The sequence below is a fragment of the Myotis davidii genome, unplaced genomic scaffold (genome assembly GCF_000327345.1).
Source record: "Myotis davidii unplaced genomic scaffold, ASM32734v1 scaffold409, whole genome shotgun sequence".
NCBI classification, from domain to species: Eukaryota; Metazoa; Chordata; class Mammalia; order Chiroptera; family Vespertilionidae; genus Myotis; species Myotis davidii.
The window spans coordinates 1,264,526-1,278,454 of NW_006374611.1; the positions used below are offsets into that span (position 1 = coordinate 1,264,526).

The 13,929-nt window shown below is 41.6% G+C and overlaps 1 pseudogene; it reads left to right on the forward strand.

Moving 5' to 3' along the window:
* The first annotated feature begins 9,088 nt into the window (after nucleotides 1-9,088).
* Nucleotides 9,089-11,729, forward strand: LOC102765096 (annotated as a pseudogene).
* The last annotated feature ends 2,200 nt before the right edge of the window (nucleotides 11,730-13,929 follow it).

Below are 13,929 nucleotides of genomic sequence, written 5' to 3' on the forward strand. Positions count from 1 at the left end.
AAACGACAAGTGTTGGAGAGGATGTGGAGAAAAAGGAACCCTTGTGCACTGCTGGTGTGAATGATGCAGACTGGTGCAGCCACTGTGGAAAACAGTATGGAGGTTCCTCAAAAAATTAAAAATGGAACTCCCATTTGACCCAGTGTTTCCACTTCTAGGAATATATATATCCTAAGAAATCAGAAACACCAATCAGAAAGAACATATACATCCCTGTGTTCATAGCAGCACAATTTACAATAGCTAAGATTTGGAAACAGCCTAAATGCCCATCAGCAAATGAGTGGATTTAAAAACGGTGGATTAAAAAATGGTGGTACATCTACTCAATGAAGTACTATCTTAGCTAATAAATAGGAAATATGCTAATTGACCCCCACACCATCACAAAGATGGCAGCACCCACAGCCAATAAGGAGGGAATATGTTAATTGACTGCCCTGCCCTCAAAGATAGTGGCACCCACAACAACAGATGGTGGCACCCTGTCCTCTCAGCCCTCCTGGGGCAGCAGGCCTGGCCACCCCACGTGCCTGCCTCCGGAGTCCCCTAGTTCCCTCAGCCTCCAGCCGCCCAGGGCCAGCCTGAGGAGCAGGCAAGCCTCAGACGTTGGCTGCCCAGCAGCCCAGGGCTGCCTGAGGCTCAGGTAATCAGGACTGGCTAAGGCTTGCGCTGCCAGCAGTGGCAGCAGCAGAGGTGTGATGGGGTGTTGCCTTCTGCTGATCGCCAGGTCACTTCCTGCCCCTGAGGGCTCCTGGACTGTGAGAGGGGGCAGGCCGGGCTGAAGGATCCCCCCTCCAGTGCAGGAATTTTCATGCACTAGGCCTCTAGTGCAGCTATGAAAAAAGAAATAATTCTTACCATTTGCAACACCATGAAGAGACCTGGAGAACATTATGCTAAGTTAAATAAGCCAGTTAGAGAAAGGTAAGTATCACATGATCTCACTCATATGTGGAATCTAATGAACAACATAAACTGATGGACAAAAATAGATCCAGAGACACAGATGCATTGAACAGACTGTCAAACCTCAGAAGGAAGGCAGGGGAGGATGGGTGGGTTGAAAGAGATCAACCAATGAACTTGTATGAATATATGCATAACCCATGGACACAGACAATAGGGTGGTTAAGGTCTGGGGTGGGGGGTTGGGGCGGGCTGGGAGAGGTCAATGGGGGGAAAAAGAAAGATATGTAATTCTTTCACAAATAAAGATTTAAAAAATACTGAAAAATGTTCTCTGTTGGTTAAGCATTTAAAATCATGAAAAAGTAATAGTGATAATAATTATTCCACAAGAGCCTCAGATTAATGATCTTATGGCAGATATTAGCTAAAAGTTGAACATTTTAACAGCGTCTTGAATTTATTCTTAGCCTAATGACTTCTAGGTCTGGGTGTTTTGGTTCTCCGCTGCATCAGATGATGAGTAAAAGCATTTTCAATATTATTTTGGATCAATTAACTTAGTGGTGGCGGTTATTTCAGATCACATACACCTATGTGTGAAGTTTCCTGTTGCTCGGCTACTTATTTTTAAATCATTTGTGTATATGTTTGTGAATATTTATTAGTAGAAGTAGAAACTATTTGGGTATAAATAAAAGTTCACCCTTGTTCACTGACAGGATGAAGGCTTGGTCATTTTAGATAAATTCAAAATAAACTCCTGAGTGGATGTGTGCTCGTTGGTTATAGAAGAGAGCGTGGCTGACAGGTGTGCACATCACTTACATCTCTTGTGGCTAAATATGCTGGCCTCATCCATTTGGTAGGAAATAATTACTAGACATTTATGTAGTTGCCAATCAGAATTGTATCACAATCATTTTTAGACCCTATGAATATATTAACTCTGATCTGGTCAGAATTTATGTATTTAATTATTTACCAACAGCTGGATTATTTCTAACAATAGAAAACTCAAAAGTATTTTCTAAACACAAATTGCTCAATAGTGCATGTGTGTTATTTTATTAAAGAAACATTATAGACACTAATTAACAAATAGTGACATATTATTTGAGGATAAGAAATTTCACTTAAAAAGTGGTGGCAGAAGTGATTATAGAAGGTATTATATTACACTGAGGTTTTATTCCCTGAATATGTGGTGGTGGCTTTGTTTCCTTCGTATTAAAGTATGGGCAGCTAAGGCTCTTTAAACCCTGGAGGTTTGATAAGAGCATTTGAAAGGCTATGAACAAAGTTTTAACATTACTCCATTTCAGCAAGGAGGGATTAATTAACTTCAGTTCACAAATCTTCAGCTACTGTGTCAAATCTTCAGTGGTTTAGGATTGCTAAAGGAGGAAAAAAATGTGACAGAAAAAATGCACTATGTTTTTCTTTAAATGGAAGGGAACGGAAATGAAAGATGATGAAAACAAAAGATGATCACATATAGTCTAAAACTGATTGGCCGCTAGGTAATCCCAGCTGGAAGAGGTTCGATTAAACAGAAATGCTGCTTACCTATTGGTGTTTGGGGTGGTCTATTTATCTTTTGGATGAAAAATATATATGTATTGTTGTCCTACTTAGAAAATCCATATTTGCTTTAGCTGAGAAGTCCCCTTCCTCTCTTTCTAATGTTCTAAGAAATAACTGCTGAACGTCTCCGCATGGCCATAGGTTTGGGTGTATAGGGAAAAAAACAGAAACCCAGAGGAAAACCACCTGTAAAGATTATCAGACTTAGGACCTGCATGACTCAGCTGAATAATGTAAATGACTAAAAGAATCTGTTGAATCATAATAATGGGAGAATGCTTTATGCATTAATACCTAAGTGAAAATATGAATACATGAATAAATATTTTAGCAAACCCCATTAATAGATCTTTATTTATAACTATTTTTATCAAATCAAACGTTCACATAAAATATAAAAAACAATCCAAATAGGTAGTTTTCTGTATAGAATCTTTTCTTGAGTATTTGCCCTTAATATGTGCCCCCAGCTTTCTGGGATTTTACTCATTGCAGTAAAGATTCATCATACATTGTGTGCTGGCTATGATTTCATAATGTAATTTTCTTAGGAAAGACAAACATGATAACAATAATGGCAGCACCAAAAAAGGTGACATTTTTAAAAAAGCACTTTACATTTATTTTTTTATGACAGAAAATGAAGTGTCTACAAAAATAATAATGGAAAACATAAACAGTCTAAGCTTTGTTAGTCTGCAAAAAAATAAATGTATGATCATTATGTATATTCACATCTGTGGATTAAATTTTAGCATAAGTTCAATGTTAGCTATATAAAGGAAATATATGCCAATATATAGAATTGTGTAAGAACTCACAGACAATAACAGTAAAAAACAAAACAAAAAACAAGAGTCCTAGCCAATTTGGCTCCGTGGATGGAGCATCGGCTTGGGATGCTCCCAGGTTCAATTCTGGTCAAGGCCACATACTTTGATTGCAGGCTTCTCCCCAGCCCAGGCCCTGGTCCAGGGTCCTTCCTGCAGGAGGCAACCAATCCATGCTTTTTCTCTCACATCGATGTTTCTCTCTGTCTTTCCCTCTCTCTTCTACTCTCTCTAAATATCAATGGAAAAATATCCTCTCATGAGGATTAACAACAACAAACAAAAAACACTCCAAGAAATATCTTTTAGCTATTATTTACATAGTTTGAATTTTTCTTCACCAGAAAATGAATTGGGTTCTACTTTTGCATTCATTTTATATATTACACTACTTTTTATTTTTATTTTTTTGCCACCATGCATAGTGTCTGATGAGAACTCTTTCTCAAGCATTCCCAGGGGAAGACAGTATTGAGATAATTTGCTTTTAGCATTCAGGTATAATTTCCAGTAATAAAGGCCTATTAATGTTTTGCTTAAAGAAAAATATATTTTTGAATTAGCCACATTATTTTTTTTCCAATTCTCATAAATCAAAATATTTCATTCAAATATATTTTCTTAATGAACATATTTAAAAGTAACTTAAACTTATGGGAAGTGTTACTGATAACAGGGGAGAAGCATATGGCACAGTCTTTGCAAACAGTAACAAAATCCTGGCTCTGCCATTTTAAAGATAAGTGATCTTGGAAAATTGCTTAGTCCCCTTGAGCCTCATTTACAAAATTTCTAAATTGAGAATAAGGGTTGATAAGATTCGATGAGGCAACACATATAACAACTTTAGTATAATACCCAGCATTTAATGATCTCTCAATAATGCTAGTATTATAATTATTACTATTACTAGAGGCCCGGTGCACAAAAATTTGTGCCCGCAGGGGGGTCCCTCAGCCTGGCCTGTGCCCTCTCGCAGTCTGGGACCCCTTGGGGGATGACCACCTACTGGTTTAGGCCTGCTCCCCGGGGGATCAATCCCAAGCTGGCAGTCAGACATCACTCTGGCAGCCCGGGAGCCCTCGGGGGATGTCCACTTGCCAGCGGGAAGCAGGCCTAAGCTGCAGTCTGACATCCTTAGCACTGCTGAGGAGGTGGGAGAGGCTCCTACCACCACTGCTATACTGGCAGCCACCAGCCTGGCTTGTGGTTGAGCAGAGTTCGTCCTGTGGGAGCGCACTGACCACCATGGGGCAGCTCCTGCATTGAGCATCTGCCCCCTGGTGGTCCCCTCTTTAGGGTGGGGGGTCCCCACTGGGGTGCCTGAACAGTCTGGGTGAGGGGCGGAGGGCCATTTTTAGGCTGGCCAAGCCCTCCTGGTGACAGAAGCTCCCAGCCTCTCCTTTTTTTTTTCTTTTTTATTCTGGAATTTATTTACCCTCTATAATTGAAACTTTGTTGCCTTGAGATGAGCACAGAGCCAGCCAGGGAGGGCGGGAGTGAAGCCTGCTGCTCGCTCCAGCTCCTTGGCCATGACCAGCTGAAAGGAGGTATCTGAGGTTTATTTACCTTCTATAATTAAAACTTTGTTGCTTTGAATGGAGCTCAGAGCCAGCCCAGAAGCTTGGCTTCCTCCATCACTGGAGCAACCAAGACTCCTGCTCACTTCAGCTCCGTGGCTGCTGGCCACCATCTTGGTTGGGTTAATTTGCATATAGTCGCTCTAATTGGCTGGTGGGCATGGCTTAAGGCATAGCAAAGGTATGGCCAATTTGCACGTTTGTCTTTTATTAGTGTAGATTAATACTTTAACCGACTGCCTATGACCAAGACAGCATATATGTTCCCCCCAACTTAACTTAGATTTCTGAATCTAAACTCCTGACCTCCCTTTCTTTATAACCTCTACCTTATAATAGCACTTATTTTATGTTCTTTTTCTGCCCCTTTGAGATGCAAGTATTTTTTTAAAGCTTCTTGCCCATTTCATAACCAAGGACTGTGTTTCTCAAGGACCCTCAAGAAAGATAGCGCCCCTGCCTCAGTCTCTGTGGAAGGGTAGAAGCCTAACTTCTAAGACTGTGTGTGTTTGCAGTGGCTCTGGCCCCTCCAGCCAATTATCTTTTTCCCAGGTGAGCCTGACTTCACCCTGACTTTACTGTGCATGCATCCATCTTCCAACTTCCTAGTGAAGCTGCCCAGATGCTCATGCTTATAATGGTTAGCCTCCCCTTTGCTTTCTTCTTATTATTAATAACTAGCTAATTACAATGGTAACTCCAGCGTGTGTATAGTTAACAATGGCAGTGATGGGAAGAATAATATCTTTAAAGGAGGATGAAGGGGAATGACTTGCAGTTGGTAATGGCCTCCAGCTCCTTCTCCTGCATTCACTTGAGCTGGATGATATTCCAGAATTCAGTTCTCAACATGTGGTGTCTATACCAGCATCACCAACATCATCTGGGAACAACTTAGAAATGCATATTTCCATTCCCACCCCAGACCTCTTTGGGTTGATTTTCAGATATCCTAATTCAGAAAGGCCGAAAATAAGCAAACTACTATTATTTATTTGTTAGGCAAAGCCTTCCAGTTAAATGTGTTCTCATTATTTATGTTTCACAGAAATGTTCCAGAGGATTTATTTCAGCCTCAAATTTTATTTATCCCCATTCTTTTACAATTTATAAAATTTAATGTTAAGGCACAATAAAAAAAGAAAAATAATAAAAATAAAAACAATGGGGAAAATAGAAGCAAAAACCAAAAAAGATGGAGAGAAGAAAGAACCAAAGCCTCACAGCTCTCCAACAAAGTGAAACTAGTTCATTATACCTAAGACCAAATATGCCTTTCACAATAAAAACTCAAGAACTTCCTGTTTCTCATGTAGTAGAACAAACCAGTTTGTTTTTAGTGCCTGAGCCACTCCTTCAGGGAAAACTGGATGAGAAAGGAAGACAGCACAGCAGCCTCTTCTGTATCAGGAAAAGCAGCATCAAAGGCTCTCAAACCTTTTAGTTTCAGGACAAGTCACACTCTTAAAAGTTATTAATGGCCTTAAAAGCCTTTTACTTGGGTGGGTTTTTAATCTATTGACATAACAGGAGAAATTAAAACTGAGAATTTAAAAAATATATGCTATTTTATTTTTAAAATGCAATGACAACTAGTATATGTTAATGTAGTAAGCTATTTTAAGGACAATTACTGTATTTACCAAAAATATTGTGGCATTGTTTTACTTTTTTGCAAATTTCTTTAATGTCTGGCTTACTAGAAAACACAACTAGAATCCACACCTCTGCTTCCACTTCCAGTCTTCTGCAATATTTTGTATTGGTTGATAAATATAAAGAAAATCTAAATGCACATGGATCTATAGTTGGAAGGCAGGGTTTTATGACATACTCAAAATGGTCTTAGATATGTCAGAGGTCCTCAGACATCACTCCTGGGCGGCTGGACTAAATTGTCCTAGAGCCCCCAAATCTCAGTGGTTTACAAGAAGTGCTTTCCAAAACTTAGAGAATCACCACTCAGAGGGAAGGGGCATGGAGGAGAAGAGATTAACCAAAGAATTGTATGCATCTACACATAACCCATGGACACAGACAATAGTGTGGGGAAGGGCTGAGGAGGGGCGGGAGCTTGGTGGAGAAGGTCAATGGGGGAACAAAAGGGGATATCTGTAATACCTTCAACAATAAAAATAAATCTTAAAAAAGTTTGCTTCTTTTTTTCTTTATTGATTAAAGTATTACAAATGTTTCCTTATCCCCCAAAGCCCCCCCACCCCCCTACTCATGCCCTCGATCATGATTCTTTTTATGTGGATCAGCTGGGGGCTTTGCACTATAATGTCCTCATTCAGGGACACAGGCTGTCTGAGCAGCCATTACCTGGGCGCTGCCAGTCACTGGGGAGAGCAGAACCAGCAGGGTGGCTCACACCCTGCTTTCTAAAATTCTGCTGGGAAGTGACCTCCTCACTTCTCTCCACACTTTGTTAGCCAAGGCACCCACTTCAAGAGGAGACAACAAATAGAATTTCTTCAGGGAGGGGCACTGAATTTGGGTGAATAGAATTTAGTCTACCACACTTACATAGCCAGGTGAGCAAAACATGCTTGTGAAAAATGTACCCAAGACTATCTCTTGGTGAAAGTATTATTTCAAAAAGAAGTAATTTTAATTAGTTATAATCATAACATTATATTAAGTTAAATGTGATTTGGTTTCTGTTAAGAAATGTTAAAGCAGGCAAACATATCATTTTCATTGCCTTGTATATCTAATGGTTTCTTTTTAAAATTAAGCATAAGTTCTTGGTAAGGAATATGGTCTTGTGAGAAAATAAAACATGAAATACTTTAAGCTAGTGATTTTATAATCAAAATGACAATATTTGCAATCATTTACTGAGTACTCATGTACTATGCTAGGGTTTTTAGGATTTAGCCTATTATCTGGATGAATTTATGAATGCCTTCCTTTATGTGATTATGTGTGAAAATTGTGATACATAATATAATAAACACAAAAAAAATGTCTTGAAGATAGTTAAAATGATTTGGCTAAAATATGAGCTGGTCATAATAATTTATTTAACCCAGTAATAAATTCTATTGTAGATGTTAACGATTTAAAAATAAAATTATTTTTCTTTCTTTGGAAACTAGTAGTCATTTGATGTGATGATTTATGTTATTACTAATAAAGGAATTTTCTATTTCTGCTGCAACAAATTACCATAAACTTAGATTAAGATAGCACAGATTTATTTTCTTACAGTTTGGGATATTAGAAGTCCAAACTATTTTTTGAGCTAATAACCAGGTGTCAGCAGAGCTGTGTTCCTTTTGGAGGCCCTAGGGGAGAACCCACTTTCCACTTTTCCAGTTTCTGGAAGCCTCTTGCATTCCTTGGCTCCTGGGCCCTTCCTTCAATTTCAAAGCCCATCACTCTAACCTCTGTTTCCTTCCTCACATTTGCTCTCAATCTCTGACACTTCAGCCTCTCTCTCAAAAGGATTTGTGGTTACATTGGTCTCATTCAAATGATTCATGATAATCTTTCCACTTAAGGAGCCTTTATCACATCTGTAAAGTCTTTTTTGTCACATAAGTAAAATAACATATTCACAGTTCTGGGCATGGACATCTTTGGGAAGAGGAAGAGTTCGTTATTTTGCCTATTGTAGTTAGTATTATTTTTAATTTTTAAATGGCTCAGGGAAATTTATATGGGTTTCAGATTATGTGCGGAACCATACTAGTAAAATCCACATGTTTGGAATTTAGGTAAAAAATGTGTTCTTGCCCTGGTTGATTTGGCTGAGTGGAAAGAGCATTGATTCTGGTCAAGAGCAGTTGCTCGGTTGCAGGCTCCTCCCCAGCCCGGTCCTGGTCAAAGCTTATGCAAGAGGCAACCAATTGATGTGTTTCTCTCACATCCGTGTCTCTCTCTGTCTTTCCCTTTCTCTTCCACTCTCTCTAAAAAGCAATGGAAAAATATCCTTGGCTGAGGATTAAAAAAAAAAGTGTTCTTTTATAGCCACAAAAACTGCAAAGTTCTGCCAAAGACCTTTCCTGAATCCTGGCTGCAGATCACTTTATCCATAAAGATTGATAATACTTGCAGTTTTGTCTTATGGACTTCAGGTACTATTATTATCCACTTAAAAAGCCTAATCATCTCTTCAGTTTTCCTGAGTTATTTTCATGTTTAACAGGGCAGTCCAGCTATGCTCCTGGATGAATGGTGGGGATGTTTAAAACAAAGCAAAGCAAAGCATCATTGAAAAACCTAGATTTTTTTCCAGGTAAGTAACCATTAAATAGGAATGGGCCAAGGTTACTCATCAACTTCAAGGATGCTTTTCTGTTTGTTACGCCCTTTACCACACTTGATGTCACTACTTCAGGTAGATCACAGACCACTCAGGCAAGGAGGAAGTATAATATAAAATAACACAACTGAACATCTGTATACCAGAGGTTATCAGATAGCCACCTATTTTGCTTTCTTTAGAAGAAAACAAGAGTCTACATATAGCACAACTTTTAAGACAATGGCTTTGTTATTTTGTGAATATTTTAGAGTCATTTTCCATGGGAATGGTGTACCTTATTTGATTTTTGTTTATATTAATACTGAGCTTAGTTTCTTATTTTTAAATTAATATTGGTAATAATTAATGACTTCCTACATTTTCCAGGCTACATGTAGATCCTCACACACATATTCTCATTCAATGCTCTTATGAAGCACATATAATTGATGCTAGTGCATGTGTAATCACGGTGTATCTTGTCTTACTCATCCTCAGCTATTATCATATTTCTATTTAAGTAAAAGTTTCGGTTGTAGCTAATCTGGATATGGCTCCAGATTTTTTCGTTGCCTCTGCAAATTATTAATAAAACAAACAAACTAGTGAGGAAATTGATCCTTTATTAAAGGTTTTATAGTAGAAATGGAAGAGGGGTTTACATTTGTGATATTCAAATTGTGGTCCTTGGGCTGGTGCCTATACACAAACTGATAAACCCATACATAAAAGTAATGTGACCAGAATATAAACCAGATCTATCTGATTCCAAAGTCTCTGAGCAAAACCCCTTATTACAAAGGCATTTTACAAAACTACAGATGCATATTAGGGAGTTGAGTTTATTTCTTTTACCTTCCTTATATTTTATATATAATCTGGAAGTCTTTTAAAAAACATGCTGAAAATACCCTCAAAATAAAGTTTAAAATATCCTTTATGTATTTGGTGATTAATTAATATCAATTAATACCATTCCTCTTTGGAAAAAAAATAACTTTGGTTGGAATAATAGAGACCTGAAATTGCCAATTACTACCAGAAGGGGCAAATCCAGGAAGTGAATAAATGGTTGTTACAGAAAAAACAGGAAACTGGTAAACCTGAGACCTCAAATTAAGCCTTGTGAGAAAACACTTACTATGTATTTATAACCTAAATATATATTCTAGATACATGACCATTGCATAATTTTGTTTATGAATCCATCATACTAATCTCCAAATACTAAGCTTAGGCCAGTGCCTGTTCACAAATAAGTTTTTATCAATTTGCTGAAAATTGAGAAAAATAAGAATTGGACAATAGAATTTTCATAACATAAAAATTCTTATTTTAAGGAACAGATTTTTATCCTTAAATTTCCCAAACAAAGTTTTTAAAATTATTCTGTTCTTCAAAACCTTTTTGAAATGTTTAGTTGTCTGTGAAACTCAAAAGGTAAGGCTTGCAAATCTAGTGCAAAGAGTAGAAATGAAGAACTCTGAGAACTTAGAGTCTAGTCATTTTCTATATGTAACCAAAGACCTAAACACCTCTCTCTGCTATAAATATTATATGTATGGACACTGATTAATTGTTAAACTATAGATGGACATGGAAAAGAGAATGATCATTTGTTATTGCACACTGACAATTTGAATCACTTCAGGAAGTTGGGTAGTTAAGTGCCATAGGTTATAGAAAATTATTCAAGTTTGGAGAAAAAGAAATAATTTTTTTCCTATTAATCTTTTATCCACTTCTATCTAATTAAACTTTCATTAGTTAGGTTTAATTATCATTTATTGCTCTCATGGGTAAAGGAAATGCCTACTTTTTTTGCATAGAAGGATAGCCATTTTGCTCCCTATAAAAGCCAATGTGGTTTGGCAGTGACTTGCATATATTTCTCTTTGCTTTATGCTTTTAAGAACAAGATTCAGAGAATCAAACAAAAGGATATGGCATAAAGTCCTCCCCAAATGAAAGAGACAGCTATGTATTTTAACCACCTTTATGTGAATATTACAATAGCTCATTGGTGATGAATAATTATTTGGAAGGGATGCATTTCATTTATATAAACACTGTATAAGGTAAAGAGGACCTTCCACGGAGACTCTCCAGATGGGAGACCGTGAATGACTTCGACTCTCTCCAGCTCCTCAGCCAGGGCACCTTCGCCAGAGTCATCCCGGTGCGGCCGCTGCTGGGCCATGAAGATCCTGCGGAAGGAGTTGAGCCTCGCCTGGGATGAAGTCGCCCACAGTCACCGAGAGCCGGTCCTCCAAAACGCCGGGCACCCATTCCTCACTGCTCTGACGTGTGCCTTCCAGACCCACGGCTCCCTGTGCTTTGGGTTGGGGGGCGCCAACCGTGGGAGCTGTTCTTCCCCCTGTCACGGAGCGCGTCTCAGAGGAGCGCCCGCTTTTATGGCGCAGAGATCGCCCGGGCCCTGGAGCACCTGCACTCCAGGGATGTGGTGTACGGGACATCAGCTGGAAAACCTCATGCTGGACAAGTTGGCCACATCAAGGTCGCTGACTTTGCCCTGTGCACAGAGGGCATCGTGATGGGCCCCCATGAAAACCTTCTGCAGGAGCCGCATATCTGGCACCGAGGAAAGCTCCGGCTGGGCTGGACTGGTGGGGGCTGGGCTTGTCCTGTACGAGATGGAGTTCGGATGCCAGCCCTGCTACACCCAGGATCCCAGCCCGTCGTTGAGCTCAGCCTCACGGAGGAGATCTGCGCCCCGAGCAGGCTCCGCCCAGAGGCCAAGTCCCTGCTGGCTGGGCGGCTTACAAAGGACCCCAAGCAGAGGCTCGGCGGGGGACCCAGCGCTGCCCGGAGGTCATGGAGCACAGGTTCTTCCTCAGCATCAACCGGCAGGATGTGGCACAGGAGACGCTCCCGCCACCCTCACACCTCGGTCACACCTGAGGTCCACACTAGGGGTTCGATGATGAGTTCTCCGCCCAGGCCATCACGGTCACCCCCGGGCGCCATGACAGCCGGGCTCTCTGGACCTGCACCAGCGGCCCACTTCCCCAGTACTACTAGGCCAGCATCCGCGAGGGAGCAGCGCCGCCTGCTCACCCACTGCCACCGCCTCCACAGACATTCCTGGCTGCCATCCACCCGGGGGTGGGGGTGGGGGTGTTTTGTCTTTTTTGGGGGCGGGTCTTGCATCCCTCACCCCTTCACCCCCATTTCTAGTTTTTTCTTCAGCCCTCTGCAAAACTCCCCTCGTAGACCCACGGGCCTTGCCTTAAGGATCCTGTCCTGCACTATTTTTGCGCCCAGATTAGGACTGGGAAGACTCCACCGCCTTTGGGAAGTTGGGAAGGTTTGGGGTTTTGATCAACACAAACCTGTGTGAGGAGCAAAAGTCAGGGGCCCGCCTGAATATGTGGCTGGGCGCCCCCAGCTGTGCTCCGTGCTGTGCCGCCCTCAGAGATGTGGACAGCGCTCTGGGGCTGCCTTGCATGCCTGCCAGGAGGCTCCGAGTGGCCTAGCCAGGGGACAGTCCAGCCCCCTCCCCACACAGCAGCAGAAAAGCAATAATGCCCAGGGCCAGGGGGGCCTTTGGGAGCTGCAGGAGCAGAGGTCTAGGGCTACCTCAGTGGACTGGGGTGAATAACCTGGTGGGGAACCCGGAGTGGCCAAGGGGATGGGTGCTGCCTCTCTTGGCCCATGCTGCTCTTCTGACCATTGGATGAGGCAACAGGAACATTTGAGGCCCAGCCTTCCCACCCCCAAGCCCCGTGCCTTACCAGGGCTTCCTTCCAGCCAGCCTTACCTCTGCTGGACCCTGGGCCTGGCCCTGGCCCCTCTCAGGATGGGGGCCAGGATTGCCCCTTCTCTCTGCCTGGGGTGGAGGGATGCCAGCCTAGGCTGTTAGACATCCCCATGAGACAGTATTGGGCCCAATGAACTTGGGTTGAGGAGGGGAAGAGAATGGGTGTCTCTGGTAGGTACTGGGGTGGGGCCTCTGAGAAGGGAGGCTCCCCCTCCTCTCCCAGCCCCACCTTCTGCAGCCTGAGGGGAGCATGTGTCAGTGCTATGGGCACTCCTGTGCATGCATGCCTTGGACTGTGTGCTGTTGGTGTCCTTGTGCATCTGAGACAGTGCACATGGTGTGTGTGTGTGTGTGTGTGCTGGGTATGTGTGTGCGAGGGCAAGTGTGTTGCAGCCTCCAGGGAGTGGTGTGTATGTGCGGGCTCAGGCCCCTGCTCTGACCCCAGCATTTCATCCCAGGGGGAGGGGTGCTGGCCTAGCGGTAGAGCCACACGTGAGGTCCCTCCCCCTTCCCCACCAATATCTCCGGATGTTTGGAATGTAATGTTCGTGGTCTCCTCACCTTCTGTACTAGGTAGTTCACAGAGAGACATCTGGGAGAGGGTATTGGTTTGGGGGGGAGGTCTTTTTTCCTTTTTGTTTGTGTATGTCATTTATCTGACAGTTTTCCCTCTTCCTCACTGGCCTTTCCGTGTTCCTCATATTTGTACAGTACAAGCAATAAAGACTAGTTTCAGACTGGGGGAAAAATAGTTACCAGAGGATCCAGCAATCCCTCTTCTAGGTATCTACTTGAAAACTATAAAACATTTATTTGCAAAAGATATATGCACCCTTATGATTATTGCAGCATTATTCATGGTGGCCAAGACATGGAGACAACAGAAGTGTCCTCTGATACAGGATTGGATAAAGAAGATGCCATCCTTATATACAATGGAATACACTCACCCATAAGAAAAGATGAAATACTGCTATTGCAACAACA